Here is a 20,776-nt window from a genome sequence, read left to right as displayed (position 1 = left end):
GGCACGGTTGCCTGAGTCCATCGATTTGCTCTCTCGGAGTGTGGCCGAGTTCGGGCCCTTAGATGCCACCAGTCGGGCGGAATACCGGGCAGATCTGTCAGCGACTGGCCAGGTGATTAGTGGTGCCGTCCAGTCACTGGCTGCTCTGCTGCGGTCAGTGAACAGGTCAACACGGGCACTCACTGCTGCCACACTCGCGGTGTCAGCCAGGCATCGCCAGGGCACCCGGCGCGCTGCAGCAGCACATCGGTCTGTCCCTCGGCAGATTGGTGCGAATGCTGCAGTGCTGGCCCGGGCGAGTGCCAGTGTCTCGGGCGACCAGCGAGCGCCTGCCATCCGCCAGCTTGCCGCCATTCCTCCAGCCGCCACTGCCACTCCCCCAGTGGAGCTGCCAGGAGCTGCTGCAGCGACTGATGCTGGCCAGCCACAGCTGCAGCAATCAACAGCCGGCCGCTCGACGGCCAGACCTCGACTAGGCCGACCCCCAAGGGCATCTGCCGTCACGACATGTGCCCCTCAGGAGCCTGCCCCCAGCCTTGCAGCAGCCAATGGCCTTACTTTGAGGCGGAGCAGCAGGGCGGGCAGGGGCCACCCAAAGATGGCCAAGGCATCGCCCTAGCGGGCCAAATAGTCGAATGTGTGGCCATTTGTGTTTGTTTCTTGAGGCCGAGAATTGGATGTTTGTTTTTTGAAGGCCGATGATGTGATGTTTGTTTTGGACGAAGGCCGAGAATGACGGCCATTTTAGTTGCCCTATTTTGTTAATTCTCCCCAGGTTGTGGGAGCGAGTAATGTGTTTGAGTGTTTTTTGGGGGTTTCATCTGTTTTTGGTTTTCATGTGGGAAGGGCCCAGAATTTGTACAATAAAGCATTTTATTTATTCACATTGTCCATGTTTGATCTTTGAAGTGTTTGTTGCCTTAACCGGCTGAGGGCTTGCGGAGCGGCTGCTATCATGTTCTATCATTGGCACAAGCCATTCCCTGACAGGGGGCCTAGAAGTGACGTTCAATAAGCCGATGACGGGCGGCCCTTGGACCTTGTGCGTCCCTCCTGGGCTGGTACTCCTCGTCCTCGTCGTCCTCATGCTCCTTCTGCTCCTCCTCCTGAGGTGGTGGTCCAACGTGTGGTGGCAGTGCCTGAGTCCTGCGGATAGCCAGGTTGTGCAGCATGCAGCAAACGACGACGAATTGGGAGACTCGATCCTGCGAATACTGGAGGGCTCCCCCGGAGCGGTCGAGACAGCGGAACCGTTGCTTGAGCACGCCGATTGTTTGTTCTATGAGGTTCCTCGTCACTTGATGGCTCTCGTTTGTAGTGTCCGTGTGTAGATAAAGACACTGAAGACAGGAGTTGGTTCATAGGTATTTACTAAGCAAGCCTGGGGGGGGTTCAAAAGGATATATACAATACACAGGCTTATATAGCCCAAGTGGCAATTACCGGCATTACGCACACCTGGGGCTCTTAAAGACACATACACCACAATTGCTCTTAAAGGCACATACACCACAATTCCTCCCCTTCTAGCTAACTAGTACATCATATTTTAAGTAATTATTAATTACATGTTATATGCAAAATAATATACATTGCTGTATTAATTAATTATAAGTTAGTCTCTCAGGAGGCTTCCTGACTCGGTCCGGATAATGCCTCGGGGGTGTAGTAGTTTCTGGTGGTGTAGTAGGTTCTTCTGGCAAGGCTGATTCGGCTTGAAGGCCAGTGTCGGGTTCATCGGGTTCCAGTATCACCGGATCGGAGGTAGATATGGGTATCTCTACTTCATCGTTAGATGTATAGCGTGGTGGTGTAGGTTGTCCCTTTTCGGATGACTTGATGATTTGGTCAGCATGGCGCCTTATTATGCTTTCTCCGATGTCCACAGTATACATCAGTGGTCCTAGTCGTGTGCAGATAGTTCCAGGCTGCCATTTCTCGGTACGGTAGTCCCGGGCCAAAACCGGTTGGCCTATCTGGAAGGCCCTAGTTGGCCTTTCATTCATGCCCTGAAACTGCCGGTTCTCCACGTCCCTTCGGATGTTGGGCTTGACCAAATCCAGCCGGCATCTTAGGTTTCTATTGTAGAACATCATGGCGGGAGTTTGGTTTGTAACCATATGTGTTGCATTCCTATATGCAAATAAGAAGTTATCCACCTTGTGCTGAAGTTTTATGTCTTCATTACCCATGGCCTTTATGGCCTTCTTAAAGGTCTGGACAAACCTTTCAGCCAATCCATTGGTGGCGGGATGGTATGGGGCGGACGTGTAGTGCTTTACCCCATTGTTCTTTAAGAACTTTCTGAATTCTTCGGACACAAATTGCTGTCCATTATCAGAACATATCTGTTCCGGCAGCCCATTCCTGGCAAATATGGTCGTTAATACTGTGATGGTTTTTTCCGTGGTGGTGGAGGACATCTTTATTACCTCCGGCCACTTGGAGTGTGCATCAACTGCGATTAAGAACATTGAGTCCATAAATGGACCAGCAAAGTCGATGTGCACCCTTTGCCAGGGAGATGAGGGCCACTCCCATGGATGTAGAGGGGCCTGTGGCGGAGCATTTTGGACCTTCTGGCATCCTAGGCAGCTCTTGGTCATGTTTTCGATGTCTCCATCGATACCTGGCCACCATACAAATGCCCTAGCTAGGTTCTTCATTTTCACTCCACCCAGATGCCCCTCGTGAAGCTCCTTTAGCACTTTATCCTGGAGTTTGGGTGGAATCACCACTCTGGATCCACACATCAAGGTTCCTCGGCACACTGACAGCTGTTCTCTTCTTTGCGAGAATGCTGGCAACAGTGGTTCGCCATGTGCTGGCCATCCCTTCATTGTTAAATCGTAGACCCGTGAGAGAGTAGGGTCATTTCTGGTCTCCCTTTCAATGGCAGAATTTGTCACCGGTAGACATTCCACTATGGTAGAGTGGAATATCTCTACTGGGTCTACTGTAGGTGCCTCTTCTATCGTTGGCAACGGCAGGCGCGATAAACCGTCAGCATTCCCATGCTGTTTTGACCCTTTGTATTCAATGTTGTATTGGTGTGCCCCTAGAAAAAGGGACCACCTCTGTAGTCTTTGTGCCGTCATAATGGGGACACCTTTCTTAGGGTTGAATATGGAGATGAGGGGTTGATGGTCAGTCAGCAAGGTAAATTTTTGTCCGTGTAGGTAATGGTTGAATTTCTTCACTCCCCATACCAGGCTGAGTGCTTCCCTGTCTATCTGGGAATAGTTACGCTCAGCTGAGTTCAATGAGCGTGACGCAAAAGCTATCGGCCGTTCCGAGCCATCAGGGAATCTATGGGACAATACCGCTCCTATGCCGTAAGGGGATGCATCGCACACCAGTCTGATTGGTAGTGATGGGTTGTAATGAGCCAAAACTTTCTCGGATGTGATTAAGTCTTTACATTTATGGAAGGCACGTTTACAGTCTTCGTTCCATTTCCAAATCACTCCTGTCTGTAGAAGATCATTAAGAGGGTGTAGAATAGTTGATAAGTTCGGTAAAAATTTATGATAGTAATTTATTAATCCCAGGAATGACCTCAATTGTGAAACATTTTCAGGTGCTGGGGCTTTTATAACTGCTTCAATTTTTTCAGGTGACTTATGCAACCCTTCCTCATTAATTATGTGGCCACAATATGATATCTGATTTTGGAAAAATTCGCACTTGGGGCGATTTGCTCGTAGGCCCCGTTCTTTCAGCCTAGTGAGCACCTGCTCCAAATTGGCAAGGTGCTCGTTGTCGTTTTCTCCTGTTATAAGGATGTCGTCTAGGTAACACTGAGTCCCCGGAATCCCTTGCAGGACTTGCTCCATAGCTCTTTGCCAGATAGCTGGAGCTGATGCTACTCCAAAAACCAGTCGATTGTACTGGTACAGGCCTTTGTGTGTGTTTATTGTGAGATACTTTTTAGAGGTCTCCTCAACCTCCATCTGTAGATATGCCTGTGCCAAGTCAATTTTTGTGAAACGTTTTCCTCCGGATAGTGAGGCGAAAATATCTTCTATCCTCGGAAGAGGATACTGTACCGTGTGAAGGACCGGGTTTACAGTCACCTTAAAGTCCCCACAGATGCGAATTTTTCTCTGTTCCTCAGAGTTATTTTTCAATGCTTTTTTCATGACTGGAATGATGGGTGTTGCCCATTCGCTCCAATCTATTTTGGATAATACGCCTGCCTTTTCCAAATTCTCCAGCTCTGCCTCGACTGCCGGACGTATTGCGTATGGCACCAGTCTTGCCTTAAAAAATTTTGGAATTGCTGCATCTTCCACTTTTATTGAGGCGGTGATGCCTTTCAAGGTTCCTAGTTTCTCTTGAAACACTTCTTTGGCGTTGGCCAAGATGTCTTTTAATCGTTCAGGTATGATGTCATCCTTGTTTTTTTCCTTACTGGTCACCGTCAGTGCCTGAATGGAGTGCCAGTCTAAACGTATCTTCCTTATCCATTCACGTCCCAACAACGGTGGACCACCATCTTGTAGAATGTATAAATACAACTTTTGTATTTCTTTGCCGTTGTATACCACAGGCACCTTTATTTTTCCTTTGGGGTATACTTTCTGCCCCGTATATGTTTTTAAGATAATGGATGTGTCTTTTAGAGGTATATGCGAAAATAGCCTCTCGTAATCTCGTCGATTTATTACGGTTAGAGCTGATCCTGTATCTAGCTCCATTTTAACTGGGGACCCTGCTATTATGAGGGTAACCCCAATGGTCTGGTAATCTTCATTGGCAATTACATTATGTAATTTGAGAGAGCTTAGTCTCTTGTTCCCGGAGTTGCTATCGCTCTTCTGGTCTTTGGAGCTACTGTCCGTCATCATTTGTACCTTTCTGTGCTTTTCCTTTTTGATTCTTTTCCCGTTAGTGGATTTTTTATTTTCAGATCGGCATACACGTGGAATGTGTCCCATCTTCCCGCATCGCCTGCATGCTTTTTCTTTGAACCAGCAATCCCTCTGGTCATGGTTGGATCTGCCGCAGCGATAACATCTCTTGAAACCCCGTGTCATTTCATGGGTGCCGAAGTCCTGTGGCCTTTGCTGTATCTTTGCCGCTCCTATTGCACTGAAAGCCTTGTCCAGTGTTAAATCTTTTCCAGAAGATACCTTTTTTTGTGTTTCTACACTTAGGGGATCGCAGATGAATTTGTCTTGCAGAGAATCTGCCAGTCCTGCCTCGAATTGGCAGTGTAGGGTATCAACAATCCCCTCAAAATTCTTGTCCATCGGTTCGGCTGGAGTGATTAAGTTGCGTAACAGCTTGTATGTTTCTGCGCCCATTAGATCCAGAAGCACTGAAGCTTTTTTTTCATCTTCTATTCCATTTGCGGTGCAAAACACCTCCACTCTTTCTACATATGTGGTCCAATTCTCTATCTTGTTATCAAAAACATCAATATTGCCAAAGTTAGGCTCTGTTTCGTTATCAAAAGCATCAATATTGCCAGACTTCGGCATTTCAAAAAAAAAATATGGCGCTTCCCACGCTTTTTTTTTTTCTCTGTAGCAACGATATGGCGCTTCCTGCGCTTTCCCGCCGCTGCTACCGATAACAACGCTGTTTTACTGTGGTTTCCGTTTATTCACTGTTGGAGACTCGTTCCCGACGGAGGTCTAAATGCTGACCTGCTTGCCGCGCCGGCCGTCTCCCGAGTGCACCCTCCCAGTCCGTTATTGCTTGCCTCCGATTTCGCTGCCTGTCTCAGCTGTAGAGCCCGACGCTGGAGCCCCAGCCTGACGCCCAGGAAGGATTAGCGCAGTACCTGCCACCAGCTTGGCCAGCTGGTGAAACCAAAGTTTCTATAACTTCCTTGAGTCTTCTGGACGCTGGAGGAATCGATGTCCTTGAGGTGCTGCCGAATTGCAGGTAAGTCCGTTTCCACTTCGTCGCCACTGTAGTGTCCGTGTGTAGATAAAGACACTGAAGACAGGAGTTGGTTCATAGGTATTTACTAAGCAAGTCTGGGGGGGGGTTCTAAAGGATATACACAATACACAGGCTTATATAGCCCAAGTGGCAATTACCGGCATTACGCACACCTGGGGCTCTTAAAGACACATACACCACAATTGCTCTTAAAGGCACATACACCACATCGTTGTATGCCTCTTCAGCAGGGGTCATGGGCGCGCGGAGCGGGGTCATGAGCCAGGTACACAAAGGATAGCCTTTGTCCCCAATAAGCCATCCTCTTGGGGGAGGCTGTGCCTGGAACATGTCAGCCACAGTTGTCTGTCGCAGGATAAAGGCATCGTGGCTGCTGCCTGGAAAGCGGGCATTGACAGCTAGGATGCGCTGCCTGTGGTCACACACCAGCTGTACATTGAGGGAATGGTAGCCCTTCCGGTTGCGGTACTCCTCGGCATGCTCAAGAGGTGCCCGCAAAGCCACATGCATGCAGTCAATGGCGCCCTGCACCATGGGGAAGCCCGCTATTCTTGCAAACCCCACTGCACGCTGCTGCTGCTTGTCCAGGGTCATGGGGAAGGAGATGAATTGATGTCTCCTTCTGAAAAGGGCTTCGGTCACCTGGCGGATGCAGCAATGCACGGCGAACTGGGAGATGTTAGCGATGTCCCCAGTAGCGGATTGGAAGGAGCCGGAGGCATAGAAGTTGAGAGCCACCGTCACCTTCACTGCCACCGACAGAGACGTCCTGCGCATCAGCTGTGGCTGCAGATCTCTGTGAAGCAGTCGGCAGAAGTCTGCAACCACCTCCCTTCGGAATCGCAGCCTCCTAACACACATCGCGGCAGACATGGTCAGATAGGAGGTCTGCGGGCGGTATACCCTGCGTGGGTAAGGCCTCAGTTGGCGACGCCTGTTGCCCCCTCTGCATCTAGCCAGGGCTGCCACTCTCTCACGGCGTCTGTAAACCCTTCTGGCATAAGGCTGAAATTCAGCGTTGCCACCCAATGCAGCCCCCATTATATGCTGGCAAACACTGAGCTCTGAATGAAGGCAAAGATAATTGGTAGGCTCTGGCCTGAGCCAAAAATACCTGTCCAAGTGTTGGTCCAAAGCAGTAAACTCTCCTCCTTGGTCTCTGTCCAAAAAACCGTTGCACAAGAGTGAATGCTGCAAAATGGCTGGCCTTTATACTGCTGGGTAAGTGCCCTTTAATTAGCGCTCCCCCCGGCCCGGCTGGCCTGTGTACCGTTCCACTTCACAGTCGCTCGGGACGCCCGGCGCACAATGGGCTGGCGCGAGTGAAGTTCCGTTTTGGGGCGCACAAAGGGCGTTGCACTATTAAATGACGTCATGATCTGCACGCGCAGCAGGGCGCGCGCTAAGACTTTGCGCCGGCGCTAAATGTGTCCTGAGGTTGGGGAGAGGCGCAGATCGCACTGCGCCCGGGCGATAAGCGCCTAGCGCTCGAGATCTACTCCCCCTAAGGCGCTAACGGCTGGCGCGCATAACTGAATTTCTAGGCCATAGTGTTTAACTAACTTGATTGAGCTTTTTGATGCGGTAACAGAGAAGGTTGATGAGGGCAATGCAGTTGACGTGGTGTATATCGACTTCCAAAAGGCATTTGATACATTGCCACATAATAGGCTTGTCAGCAAAGTTGAAGCCCATGGAATAAAAGGGACAGTGGCAGCATGGATACGAAATTGGCCAAGTGACACGAAACAGAGAGCAGTGGTGGACGGTTGTTTTTCGGACTGGAGGAAGGTACACAGTGGTGTTCCCCAGGGGTCGGTTCTAGGACCACTGCTTTTCTTGATATATATTAATGACTTGGATGTGGGTGTACAGGACATAATTTCAAAATCTGCAGATGACACAAAACTTGGAAGTATAGTGAACAGTGAGGATGATAGTGATAGACTTCAAGAAGACATAGACAGGCTGGTGGAATGGGCAGACACGTGGCAGATGAAATTCAACGCAGAAAAGTGTGAAGTGATACATTTTGGTAGGAAGAACGAGGAGAGGCAATATAAACTAAACGGTACAATCCTAAATGGGGTGCATGAACAGAGAGACCTGGGGGTATATGTGCACAAATCATTGAAGGTGGCAGGGCAGGCTGAGAAAGCAGTTAACAAGGCATACGGGATCCTTGGCTTTATAAATAGAGGCATAGAGTACAAAAGCAAGGAAGGTATGATGAACTTTTATAAAACACTGATCCGACCTCAACTGGAGTTTGGGGCTGGATTTTGCCAATGGGGAGCTTTTGAAGAGGCGGGACTCCCACTTGTCAGGTTTCAGTCCCGCCTCCACTTCTGGCCAACCAATGCTATGTTCCCTTAATTGACCTCGTTAAGCCTGCCCAGCGGGCTTAGCAGGCCAATTAAGGGAAAGCCAGTTACAGGAAACGTCAACATATGACACTTCATCTGTCAAAAATTTTTGACAGATGAATTGTCATCGTTTGACAGCTCTGTGAAGCTGTCAAACATTGACATTCTCTGTAGTTTGATGAGTTCTTGAATTCAAGACCTCATCAAACCTCTTTCTTTTGCAGAAATTAGATGGTTGTAGCATTGGAGAACAGCAGTCCTGCCTCCATACCCGCCTCCCCAGGGCTGGCAAGATCATTGTGTCCAGTTCTGGGCACTGCACTTTAGGAAGGATGTGAAGGCCTTAAAGAGGGTGCAGAAAAGATTTACAAGAATGGTTCCAGGGATGAGGGACTTCAGTTACACGGATAGACTGGAGAAGCTGGGGTTGTTCTCCTTAGAACAGAGAAGGTTGAGAGGAGATCTGATAGAGGTGTTCAAAATCATGAGGGGTCTGAACAGAATAGATAGAGAGAAACTGTTCCCATTGGCGGAAGGATCGAGAACCAGAGGACATAGACCGAAGGTGATTGACAGAAGATCCAAAGGTGACATGAGGAAAAACTTTTTTACGCAGCGAGTGGTTATGATCTGGAATGCACTGCCTGAGAGGGTGGTGGAGGCAGATTCAATCACAGCTTTCAAAAGTGAATTGGATAAGTACCTGAAGGAAAGAAAATTGCAGGGCTATGGGGAAAGGGTGTGGAGTGGGACTAGCTGAAGTGCTCTTGCAGAGAGCCGGCACGGGCTTGACTGGCCAAATGGCCTCCTTCTGTGCTGTAACCATTCTATGATTCTAGGGTTAGTGGTTAGGATTAGGGTTAACAATTAGGATTAGGGATTGTGTTTAGGGTTAGTTTTAGGATTAGGTTTAGTGTTAGGATTAGTGTTAGTGGTTAAGATTCGGATTAGTGGATTTGGGTTAAAAACCATGATTGGCAACAACATTGCTACTGGACTGTATTAGAATTTGCGGTTAGGCTTGTTGTTTTGAAACTCAAATACAAATTAGACAGATTTATTTCAGAAAATAATTTTAGGATACAGTGTGTGAGTAAGAATCTTTGTACATTTTGTACACCTTGTCCTCTTCTTCTGCTTGTTCTTTTTAATTGTTTTCTTACTTTTCCTTTCTGTCTCTTTTTTTCTCTCTCTCTTGATACACTCTCTTTCTCTTTATTTCTTTCTGTACCCAATTTGACTCTATTTCACCCTATTTCCTTCTCCGTCGTTTGCTGTTTATTTCCATAACCTTAACTTTAATTGGTAAAGGAAATAGACTGCTGTGCACGATGTTCATGGGGTCCAGGATGCGATGTTGACATCACTCTGCCGTTATCAATTCGCATTTCCAGCATTTTATGGCACAAATATAGTGTGATCTGAAGGGTGAGGAAAGAAGTCCAATTGACATTGCTGACCATGATGTACCATTAGAGCAATTTCTGGACCATTGTGTGACCTGCTGATCCTTCCCTCCAAAGGTATTTCTTATTTCAGGTGTGACAATGAATCCTGCTGGTAGAAATTTGTTCTTTCTGTTGATTATACTCATATAAGATCTCTTTATGCATCCTCTATCCCAATTCAGAGGCAGCTTTTCTCTATTTGGTGCTTATGAGCGTAACATTAGAATGATGCATAAGGCGTCCCTGTGCAGGAGACATATCCACATGGTACCATTTAGAAATCACCCGATCAAAATTTAGAAAATTTCCACAAGTACTTTCAAAGCAGAGAAGCTGAGGAGTTCCTTAAGTATCTCACAACTCATCTACAAGACATCAAACGTTTGTTCAATTCCTTTCCTCCCTATCCTATCTAGGCTTATGCTCCAGTGCAGCGCTGAGGGACTGCTGCACTGTCGGAGGTGCCGTCTTTCGGATGAGATGTTAAACCAAGGCCCCATCTGGTTTCTCAGGTGGACGTAAAAGATCCCATGGCACTATTTCGAAGATGAGCAGGGGAGTTATCACCGGTGTCCTGGCCAATATTTATCCCTCAACCAACATCACTAAAACAGATTATCTGGTCATTATCACATTGCTGTTTGTGGGAGCTTGCTGTGTGCAAATTAGCTGCTGTGTTTCCTACCTTACAACAGTGACTACACTTCAAAAGTACCTCATTGGCTGTAAAGCGCTTTGCAATGTCCGGTGGTCGTGAAAGGTGCTATAAAAATGCAAGTCTTTCTTTTTTTATCCATCACCATAGTAAATAGAATCCATAGTCTGTGGTCAGCTATGCCAAAAGAATATCTCACAGAATATCTCCTACTGTTTAGAAGATTTATTAATGATAATGGGAGGTGGTCTGCAGTGGTGTTCCCCAAGGGTCAGTTTTGGGTCCATTACTCTTTGCAATTTTTATAAACGACCTAGACTCGGGTGTAGGGAGCAACATTAAATGTTTGCCAGTGATACGAAACTTGGCAAAGTAGTATATAACGATGAGGATAGTTATAGGCTTCAAGCTGATATAGGCAGGATGGTGAAATGGGCGGAAGCATGGCAGATGGAGCTCAATACGGAGAAGTGTGAAGTGATGCACTTTGGGAGGACTAATATAGAAAGACAGTATACTACAAATGGTGTTTGGGCAAGGAGAACTCAAATGATCAGCTTGTGTCCTAAGAGACAACCCTGATGAGCTGAATGCCCTTTCCCATCCTTAATTTCTTACGCTGTTGTGGCACTCAAGCATCTCCAATAGTTTAAGATTATTCTTTTAATTCTTAAACATGAGATGTGTAAAGGTTGAGGCTGTATTATTATGAAGTGCTTGACAAACAGAATCAATAGGAGTATTGACCATTTCGACAATCTTGGCAGCTGAATGCAGAGTCCTTGCTAGCTCACCAGTTTAATGCTAGTGAATATTTACCGCGTTAAATCACTAGCAAAATTACAGCTAGGAGGTTAAAGGTTATTTCAGTGGTTCAGAGCCCTGATATTCACCCTTCCTGATTGCTATTACAAAGGAGAGATGTTGCCTCTGACAGTGCTGTGAGCAAACTATTGCTATCATAGGAGCCTTTCCTTTTGGTTTGTCTTCTTTACGTTCATCAAATATAACCTGAAGAATTCAAACTTACACTGGCTTTTTCTCCGCAAGATTGTAAACAACACTATGGGGGAGACTTTCAACTGCCAGGTGCTTGTTTATCCCCTGAAAAACATGTGGCCGGCAGGGGAAAGTCTCGTGGGGACCTTGTACATGTTCAGGAAGGCCTTTAAATGGGCGGCCAGCAACCCTGCCCAAAACAGGCGGGAGCCTGTTTAGATATGCACATTGAGTCCCTATGCCTGTTGTAGGATTTCAAGGAAAAATGAGTAAAGCATGCATGGAGAATGCCAGTCCTATTTCTCTAAGCAGTGAGAGGTCATAAAGGGACCTCTGGAAGCCTCTTGCAAAAAGTGAGCGTTTTTAAAAAAATGTGTGGGGCTAGGAGGAGCAGTAATGTTCCTCTGGGCTCTACAATAATCTTCTGGCCCACTGCTGGCCCGTTCTCACCACCCCCCACCCTCAACATCTGTATGATAACATTGCACAGTATAACTTCCAGACTAGAAGGGAAAGGAAAATCGAGGGGGAATACTTTCTTTGGACAAAGTGCACCCCCATTTTTTTCTTATTGCAAACCTGTGTTCTTACTTACAAATCATGTTTTATTTTTAAATTACCAAGTTTGGCAACTCCACAGGGATCATGTTTGGTCTACCTCACTGCTCGGTTGCTCCCTGATGTCACAGAGGGGAGGTATCCTATGCATTGTGGAGTGGATCCGTTGGCTGTAATCGAGACTGCAACTTCAGACTGCCCTGACGGCCAATCCAGAGTCAGCTGTCCCCAGGTAACCACGTTGGTGGATGGGAATGCAGCAGGCAGGAGGAAGAGCATCTAAGATGGCATATTTACAAGGCACAAGTAAGGAGTGTGATGGAATACTTGCCACTTGCCTGGGTGAGTGCAGCTCCAACAACACGCAAAAAGCCCGACACCATCCAGGACAAAGAAGACCGCTTGATTGGCACCCCTTCTACCACTTTAAACATTCACTCCCTCCACCACCAGCGTACCATGGCTGCAGTGTGTACCATCTACAAGATGTACTGCAGCAACTCGCCAAGGCTTCTTCAGCAGCATCTCCCAAACCCGCGACCTATTCGCCCTAGAAGGACAGGAGCAGCAGGCGCATGGGACCACCACCACCTCCAAGTTCCTCTCCAAGTCACACACCATCCTGATTTAAACATAGGAGCTAGGAGCAGGAGTAGGCCATCCGGCCCTTCGAGCTTGCTCTGCCATTTATTGAGATCATGGCTGATCATTCAAATTCAGTACCCTGTCCCTGCTTTCTGCCCATATCCCTTGATCCCTTTAGCCTTAAGAAATATATCTAACTCCTTCTTGAATATATTTGATGAATTGGCCTCAACTGCCTTCTGTGGTAGAGAATTCCACAGGTTCACCACTCTCTGGGTGAAGAAATTCCTCCTCATCTCTGTCCTAAATGGCTTACCACTTATCTTTAGACTGTGACCCCTGGTTCTGGACTCCGCCGCCATCGGGAACATCCTTCCTGCATCTAGTCTGTCTAGTCCTGTTAGAATTTTATAAGTTTCAATGAAATCCCCTCTCATTCTTCTGAACTCCAGCGAATATAAGCCCAATCGACCCAATCTCTCCTCATACATCATTCCTGCCATCCCAGGTATCAGTCTGGTGAATCTTCGCTGCACTCCCTCCATGGCAAGAACATCCTTCCTCAGATAAGGCGACCAAAACTGCACATAATACACCAAGGCCCTGTACAACTGCAGCAAGACATCCTTGCTCCTGTGCTCGAATCCTCTCACTATGAAGGCCAACATACGATTTGCCTTCTTAACTGCCTGCTGCACCTGCATGCTTACCTTCAGCGACTGGTGCACAAGAACATCCAGGTCTCGTTGCACTTCCCCTTCTCCCAATCTATTGCCATTCAGATAATAATCTGCCTTCCTATTTTTGCCACCAAAGTGGATAACCTTGCATTTATCCACATTATACTGCATCTGCCATGCATCTGCCCAATCACCCAACCTGTCCAAATCATACTGGAGTTTCTCGGCATCCTCCTCACAGCAGACTCGCCCACCCAACTTTGTGTCATCTAGTTCCCTTGTCTAGATCATTAATATATATTGTGAATAGCTGGGGTCCTAGCACTGATCCCTGCGGTACCCCACTAGTCACTGCCTGCCACTCAGAAAAAGACCCGTTTATTCCAACTCTTTGCTTCCTGTCTGCCAACCAGTTCTCTATCCAAGTCAGTAGCTTACCCCCAATCCCATGTGCTTTAACTTTACATGCTAATCTCTTATGCGGGACCTTATCAAAAGCCTTCTGAATGTCCAAATACACCACATCCACTGGTTCTCCCTTATCTGTTCTACCAGTTACATCCTCAAAAAATTCCAGTAGATTAGTCAAGCATAATTTACCTTTTGTAAATCCATGTTGACTTTGTCCGATCCTGTCAGTGTTTTCCAAGTGCTCTGCTATTACATCTTTTATAATGGACTCTAGCATTTTCCCCACTACCGATGTCAGGCTTACTGGTCTATAATTCCCTGTTTTCTCTCTACCACCTTTTTTGAATAGTGGGGTTACATTAGCTACCCTCCAATCCATGGGAACTGTTCCAGAGTCTATAGAATTTTGGAAGATGACCAGCAATGCATCTAATATTTCTAGGGCCACTTCCTTAAGTACCCTAGGATGTAGATTATCAGGCCCTGGGGATTTATCGGCCTTCAATCCCGTCAATTTCCCTAACACCATTTCCCTACAAATACTGATTTTATTCAGTTCCTCCCTTTCATTAGACCCTATGTTCCCCGACATCTCTGGGAGGTTATTTGTGTCCTCCTTTGTGAAGACAGAACCAAAGTATGTATTTAATTGGTCTGCCATTTCTTTGTTCCCCATTATAAATTCCCCTGATTCTGACTGCAAGGGACCTACGCTTGACTTCACCAATCTTTTTCTCTTCACATATCTATAGAAGCTTTTACAGTCAGTTTTTATGTTCCTTGCTAGCTTACTCTCATACTCTACTTCCCCCCTCTTAATTAATCCCTTTGTCCTCCTTTGCTGAATCCTAAACTGCTCCCAATCCTCAGGTTTGCTGCTTTTTCTGGCCAATTTATATGTCCTCTCCTTGGATCTTATGCTATCCCTAATTTCCCTTGTTAGCCACGGTTGAGTCACCTTTTTTGTTTTATTTTTATGCCAAACATGCCAGAAGTATATCGCCGATCCTTCATCGTTGCTGGGTCAAAACCTTGGAACACTCTCCCTAACAGCACTGTGGGAGTACCTTCACCAGATGGACTGCAGCGGTTCAAGAAGGCAGCTCACACCACCTTCTCAAAGGGCAATTAGGGATGGGCAATAAATGCTGGCCTTGCCAGCGACGCCCACATCCCATGAACGAATAATTAAAAAAAATTGTTGCTTAGGAGGAACAAGGGCGGAAAGATTAGAGGAGCTATGACCATAGTAGCATCAACAAAACAAAGAGAGCCAAAAATGTTGCAACAGAAAGAGAAGTTCAAATCTGGAGGTGAGAGGATTACCTTTAAAGGATGACAATTTCAATGTAACAATTGTTGTAACAATCCTAATATAATTTGTAATTTGGTGCTGCAATTTTCGAGTTGGGTGAAAATGATTTTAAAGGAGGATTTGTGAATATGGATTTTCCCTTTAAGAAGGTGTTGAGAGAAGCTGGATTTTCTGGAGCAATATCACTTCCCGAGTATTTCATTACCACTACACCCAAGTAAGGCTCAGCAGAAAATATTATAAGCTGCACGAATGATTAGAGTTGAATTCTTTCAAAGGCCGGGCTAATTCACAGTGGCAGAAAACTAGCTGAGTATTGACCATTGCAGATTATTCTACTGATAGCTTTCTGTATGAAAAGCTTTTGGTTTTTAAATGAGTTTGAGCAGTGGTTCTGTGGCTCAAGTTAGGTAGGTATTTGGATTTGTTTTGTAGGTATAGTTTCAATAATTCAATTTGATCAGTGAGATGTCTGATACATACAGAAACCCATTAAGATTCCCAAACCAGGGTACTGTGAAATCCACACATGTATGCCTGTTACGCTCTCCTCATAGAGCACTTCATGAAGAAGCAAGTCATTAGGGACCCTAGGCATTGATATAGTTCAACCAGCTAAAACTATACAGTTTGCAAGCATAGAGCATTGGTAGGCTTTCTGCTGCTTGTCCAGCAGGGATCACTCTGCCCGTTAGGTATTTGGCTTGCAGGGTTACCTGAGTTGCGTGGGAAGAATTCCAGCCTCCAGTAACAGGTCTCGTCTTCCGGGTCCCATTAATGAACTAGGCTGGATGGTCAATTGCCAACAGTGCCATGGGATACTGTGGACCTGTCAGATATTGTATTACTGGGGCCCGCTGTTTGTTGTCCTTACAGTGGGTATATGCCTGGTTCTTTGGCGGCCTAGGAATCGACGTGTATGTGCCTCTCTGCGGGTCTAATAGAATATGTGCCCAGTTCTATACTGGTCTCAATCGATAAGATTGTGAATGACAGACAGTCTGATTTACTTTGTAACCTATCAGACAGATTTGTTTCTGAGTAATCTCGCTGTAGTGCTTAGTGGGTATCTGTCTGATTCCATTGGCAGTCTCATAAAAAAAATAAGCAATTTGGTAAAAAAGGAAAGACGTGCATTTATCAAACCCTTATCATATTTCTCAAAAATGTCTTAAAGCACTTCATGTACAATGACTTACTTTGAAATGCTGTGACTATTGTTATCTGGCAAATGCTGCAGCCAGTATCACACATTATTCTGGGAACAGCAATGAGGTTATATGTTTTAGTGGTGTTGGTGGAGGGAAGAATGTTGGCTGGGACATTCAGAGAACTGCCTGTTCTTTTTCAAACCGTACCGCAAGATCTTTCACCCCCAAGTGCTGCTTGATTAGTCCCCAGATGTTGTTGAGGAGGACTTGGCCAGGGTTGACTGGGCTGAGAATGTCTAAGTCTTGTATTGATAATCCTCATGGACTGTTAATAGGTCCATCTAATTTTTGTTCACTTATTTTTCAACTTGGTAGTCATTGTTAACAACTGAGTGGCTTACCAGGCTACTTCAGAGGGCATTAAGACTGGAGTCACGTGCAGCGCAGACCAGTTAGAGGTGGCCGGCTCTCTTCCTTAAAGGACATTAATGAACCAATTGGGTTGTTTCCTGGTGCCAGGTTACAAATTGCTAGATTTATTGAATTCAATATCACAACTTGCTATGGTGAAATTTGGATCACAACCTCTAGGTTACTAGTCTACTACCATACCAACTAGGTTAATGCAGAGAGGACCTGCGGGAAGGAAGGAGGAGGACAGTAGGAGTATGTTTGTCTGTGTGTGCTAGGCCAATGTAGCAGAACCAGGTCGTCTTGGATTCCCCTGGCATTGGACCAAGACCTCGCTCTGTCAAGCCTGTGTGGTAGCTGGTGTGCAACGGCCACCCCACATGAAAAGAATTCACGCACAGGCATCTTCCACTCTTTAAAATGAAGTCCGGGACTTGGAATGTCAGGATCCTCATGGACAACCCCAGCAGCGACAGACCGGAACGCCATACTGCCCTGCCCCACCTGTGACAGAGACTGTAGGTCCCGCATTGGACTCATCAGTCACCTGAGAACTCATTTTTAGTGTGGAAGCAAGTCATCCTCGGTTCCGAGGGACTGCCTAAGAAGAAGAAGAGAGGTTAATGTACCCTGATCCTCAAAGTCTTTCCACCATCTACAAGGTTCAAGTCAGGAGCATGATGGAGTATTCACTGCTTGCCTGGATGGCTGCAGCCACAACAACAACTGACACCATCCAGGTGAGAGCAATTTGCTTGATTGGCACCCTGCCATTGGACTCAAAAATCTGCCCCTTCATGCATAATGATGGCCCTGAATTTGTGGTCAGAGGCTTCCCACGGGGAAATGCCTCCGATCCTCAAATAAAATGCCTGCTTAACTGGTGGTCTGGGAGGTACGGAGATTTGCAGTGCTGGGCCTCTCCGGGTTCCCGTGGATAGAGGACCATGTATCCCGGGGTGCAGGCGGACCGCAAGAAGAGTCTTGGCAGATCGCAAGTGCCAGGTCTTCGCGCGTGAAAACCCGGAATTGCGCGGCCCTTACAGGCGTGCACACACCCGTAAGGGCCGCAAATCACGGGCCAATGTTTTTGTAGTCTGAGGGGAGGAGGCAGTCAGCAATGGGAGCAGTCAGTGACCAGCAGCAGCCGACAGTTTTAATTTAGAGCCAGGAGAAAGACTCCTGCTCCTCCCAGCTCCACATTAAGGTAAGTATTTTTTTTAAACTTACCTTTCTGGTTGCAGCCTCCAGTGATCCCTTTCAGGACTGCTGATTAGGCCGCAAGAAGACACAGCAGGCCCAATGCGCCCAGGGAAAACCAATTTATTATTTGGGTCCGAAAACAGGCGTTAAGACCCTTATTAGCATATTCAAGGACCGAATGCCTGTTTAGGCGGAGGCCAGGGAGCCTCGACAGTGCCTGAACCAATATGGTGTTGGACGAATTTCCGACGTATTTCTGGCGCAGGAACTTGGCTGTTTTTGCCTAAATTGGATGTTTTTGCATCCAATTTCACCACATTAATGTCCACCTGAACAGGCAGATGAGACCTTGGTTCAACGATAGTGTAGTGGATTTGTTACTGGACTAGTAATCCAGAGCGCTAATGATAAGCTGCCTCTATGGCATGTTTAAGAATTTGAATTTAGGTTTTTTTTTTAAAAAAAGCTGGTATCAGTTAAAGTAATCACGAAGCTGTCGGATTGTTGTAAAAAACCCAATTGGTTCACTAATGTCCTTTAGGAGAAAGAAACCTGCTGTCCTTACCTGGTCTGGCCTATGTGTGACTATAGTTCCACACCAATGTGGTTGACTCTGAAGTGACCTAGCAAGCCACTCAGTTGAATCAAAAAGCCGCTACAAAGAGTTTCAGTTCAGGCAGAAGGCTCACCGTTACCTTCTCAGGCAACTGGAGATGGGCAGTAAATGCCGGCCTTGCCAGCAATGCCCACATCCCGAGAATGAATATTTAAAAAAAAGGATGTACGGCTGATTGTCTCAGTTGGCATGTGCCCGTATTTGGTCTGGGATCTGACCCTTACAGGTCTCACGATGGATACGTGTCTGGCTTCCTGGCAGTTTGCTAGTGAGCATCTACAGTCTTAATTAAAAATCACTTAATTCAAATTATCTGACAACTCAATTTTTTTTTCACTTAATTCCCATTTTGTTGTTTTTATTTACGTTGTTTAATTGAAATTAATGGATAATTATATTTTTTCAAGCACAAAAGACAACTCTGAATTATCAGGAGTTAACCGGTTCCCTCGTGGTGGTTGCTGTGTTCATCCTAATGCCAACTCCCTCCACTAATAATAGCAGCCCAATTTATTCCTACTTCTGATTTGGATTCAAGTTTTCGACATTCTGCATCCGAGCCCAAAGTCTGAGTTAACCTGAATCCCAGTGCAGAGACAAAGTTACTCGTATTACAGTGTATTCTTTGACTTCTCAGTCAAAAGACATGCTCTTAACCAAAATTACTCTTATCAGAAATCCATCTCTTTGTTGCTAATTGATCCAAAGCTTTCTACAGCATAGGTAGTTATATATATTTTTTAGATGCATTCCTTTAAGTAGAGAAACCTGTAAAAGGACAGGCTCCTTTGTCTGAAACTAATCTGTTCCATGTGTGTCCCTGATGGTTTATTTGATGGATCATAAATACCCCTTCATGTTGGGATAATGTGATAGCTCCCGAAGTGGGTGAGCCAATTTGGCATTGTAAGTTGTCAGCTATACCGATAGCTGGCCTGCTGTGTCTTTAAAGGAGCTCTGTCATTTGGTAAAATGCTATTCAGAACACATAACTGGTTTTCTAAATTGAGGGAACTGCTCCAGGCAGAATCATTGAAGGAGCAGCTGATGTTGTGATGGAGCGGCTGTAGGTACTTTCTTAATGGGTGAGCTAGGATGAAGAGAATGACCTTCCTAGTCTCTAGCCATGTTGTGACTCAAGCTGTTTCTTGAACTAAATCTCCCTTAAAACAACTCCCGCACATTTTTCCTTTCCTCCAAACAAAGCCAGCTTTATCAGGCAGTTTGCAGTTAGAGATCATGGCCTAGAGATTTGGGCATGGGCCTCGGGGCAGGGTGGAAATTGTGCTTCGGGTCGGTGGGGTGGCATGGGGGTGGGGGGGCGGAAACGATGTGTGGCCGAAGGGGATTGGTAGCCCGGGGACGGGAAGCGGCGGTGATCGGCGGGGAGGGGTGGAGGCAGCTGGCAGCAGCCCGCACTCTTTGGATGTGGGATTGGGAGGATCACTCCTGCTCCTCCCGGCTTCATGTTCAGATAATTATGGGGCCGTTCCTGTCGCTTAGCGTCATGTTGTGCTGCGTGAGTTCAGCACGTGATGAGTGAAGTGCTGGGACATTCGAAAATCGGAAACGTGTACTGCAAGACGTGTAGAACCTTAATTTAAATAAATCATTCTGTTCTTAAAATGTTCTCGACGTGCCCTCCTGCCACAAGCTCCTCTACCTTATCCTGTGGCACTTCCTGCCTGCCATATTGGAGAGTTAGAAGGCTGTTTTGCGCCCGGGCACGAATGAATTTCTAGGCCCACATGCTAAATTCCCATCCTAGCACAGCAGTTTGGGCACACTTGGCTGCAGGTGCTGGAGGAGATGGACAATTTGTATCAATGCCTGAGGCAAAATCATGTTTCCACTGTCCCCCCCTGCCGGTGTCTGTGCTATGGAACAAGTATGAAATATAGAGCTAGGCAGAGGGGTGGCCTGGTCAAGCCTATAGCACATTGACTCTTTTACTATGGGGATGGTTTTTTCCTTTTCAAATCTAAACTGGAAATGCAATACAAATGTTCAAAAGGTTACATCTGTTTCACTCTAAAGGCAGAACTACATTATAGTGAATTGCCCCATAAGCTTAAAGGCTATAAAAGGAGATATATCTGCACTTATTGGCGCATTTTATTCACATCATGCTGTTTTGTTCATTCTTTACAAACGCTGGTTAGAAGTAGCAGACATTTTGGCCGGGAAATTCCTGGGAGCTGCTCCCGTTCCACTGGTGTTACTGCACCGTAAGTGCGGTAGAAACCCCGTTTATGCATGTAGATCTTCCTTTCCTGTTACATTATGAAATGCTGCTGAATGACATCAGGAAAAGGGTATCCCTTCACTAAATGTTGGTGTTCAGAGAGATGCAGGTGTCCTCGTACAGGAAACACAGAGCGTTAGCATGCAGGTACAGCAAGCAATTAGAAAGGCAAATAACATATTGGCCTTTATTGTAAGGGGGTTGCAGTACAAGAGTA

The sequence above is a fragment of the Somniosus microcephalus genome, chromosome 2 (genome assembly GCF_052327205.1).
Source record: "Somniosus microcephalus isolate GS21.2 chromosome 2, FLI_Smic_1.0, whole genome shotgun sequence".
Lineage (NCBI taxonomy): Eukaryota > Metazoa > Chordata > Chondrichthyes > Squaliformes > Somniosidae > Somniosus > Somniosus microcephalus.
The sequence above is the reverse complement of the archived record's forward strand: the minus strand, read 5'-3'. Positions refer to the sequence as shown.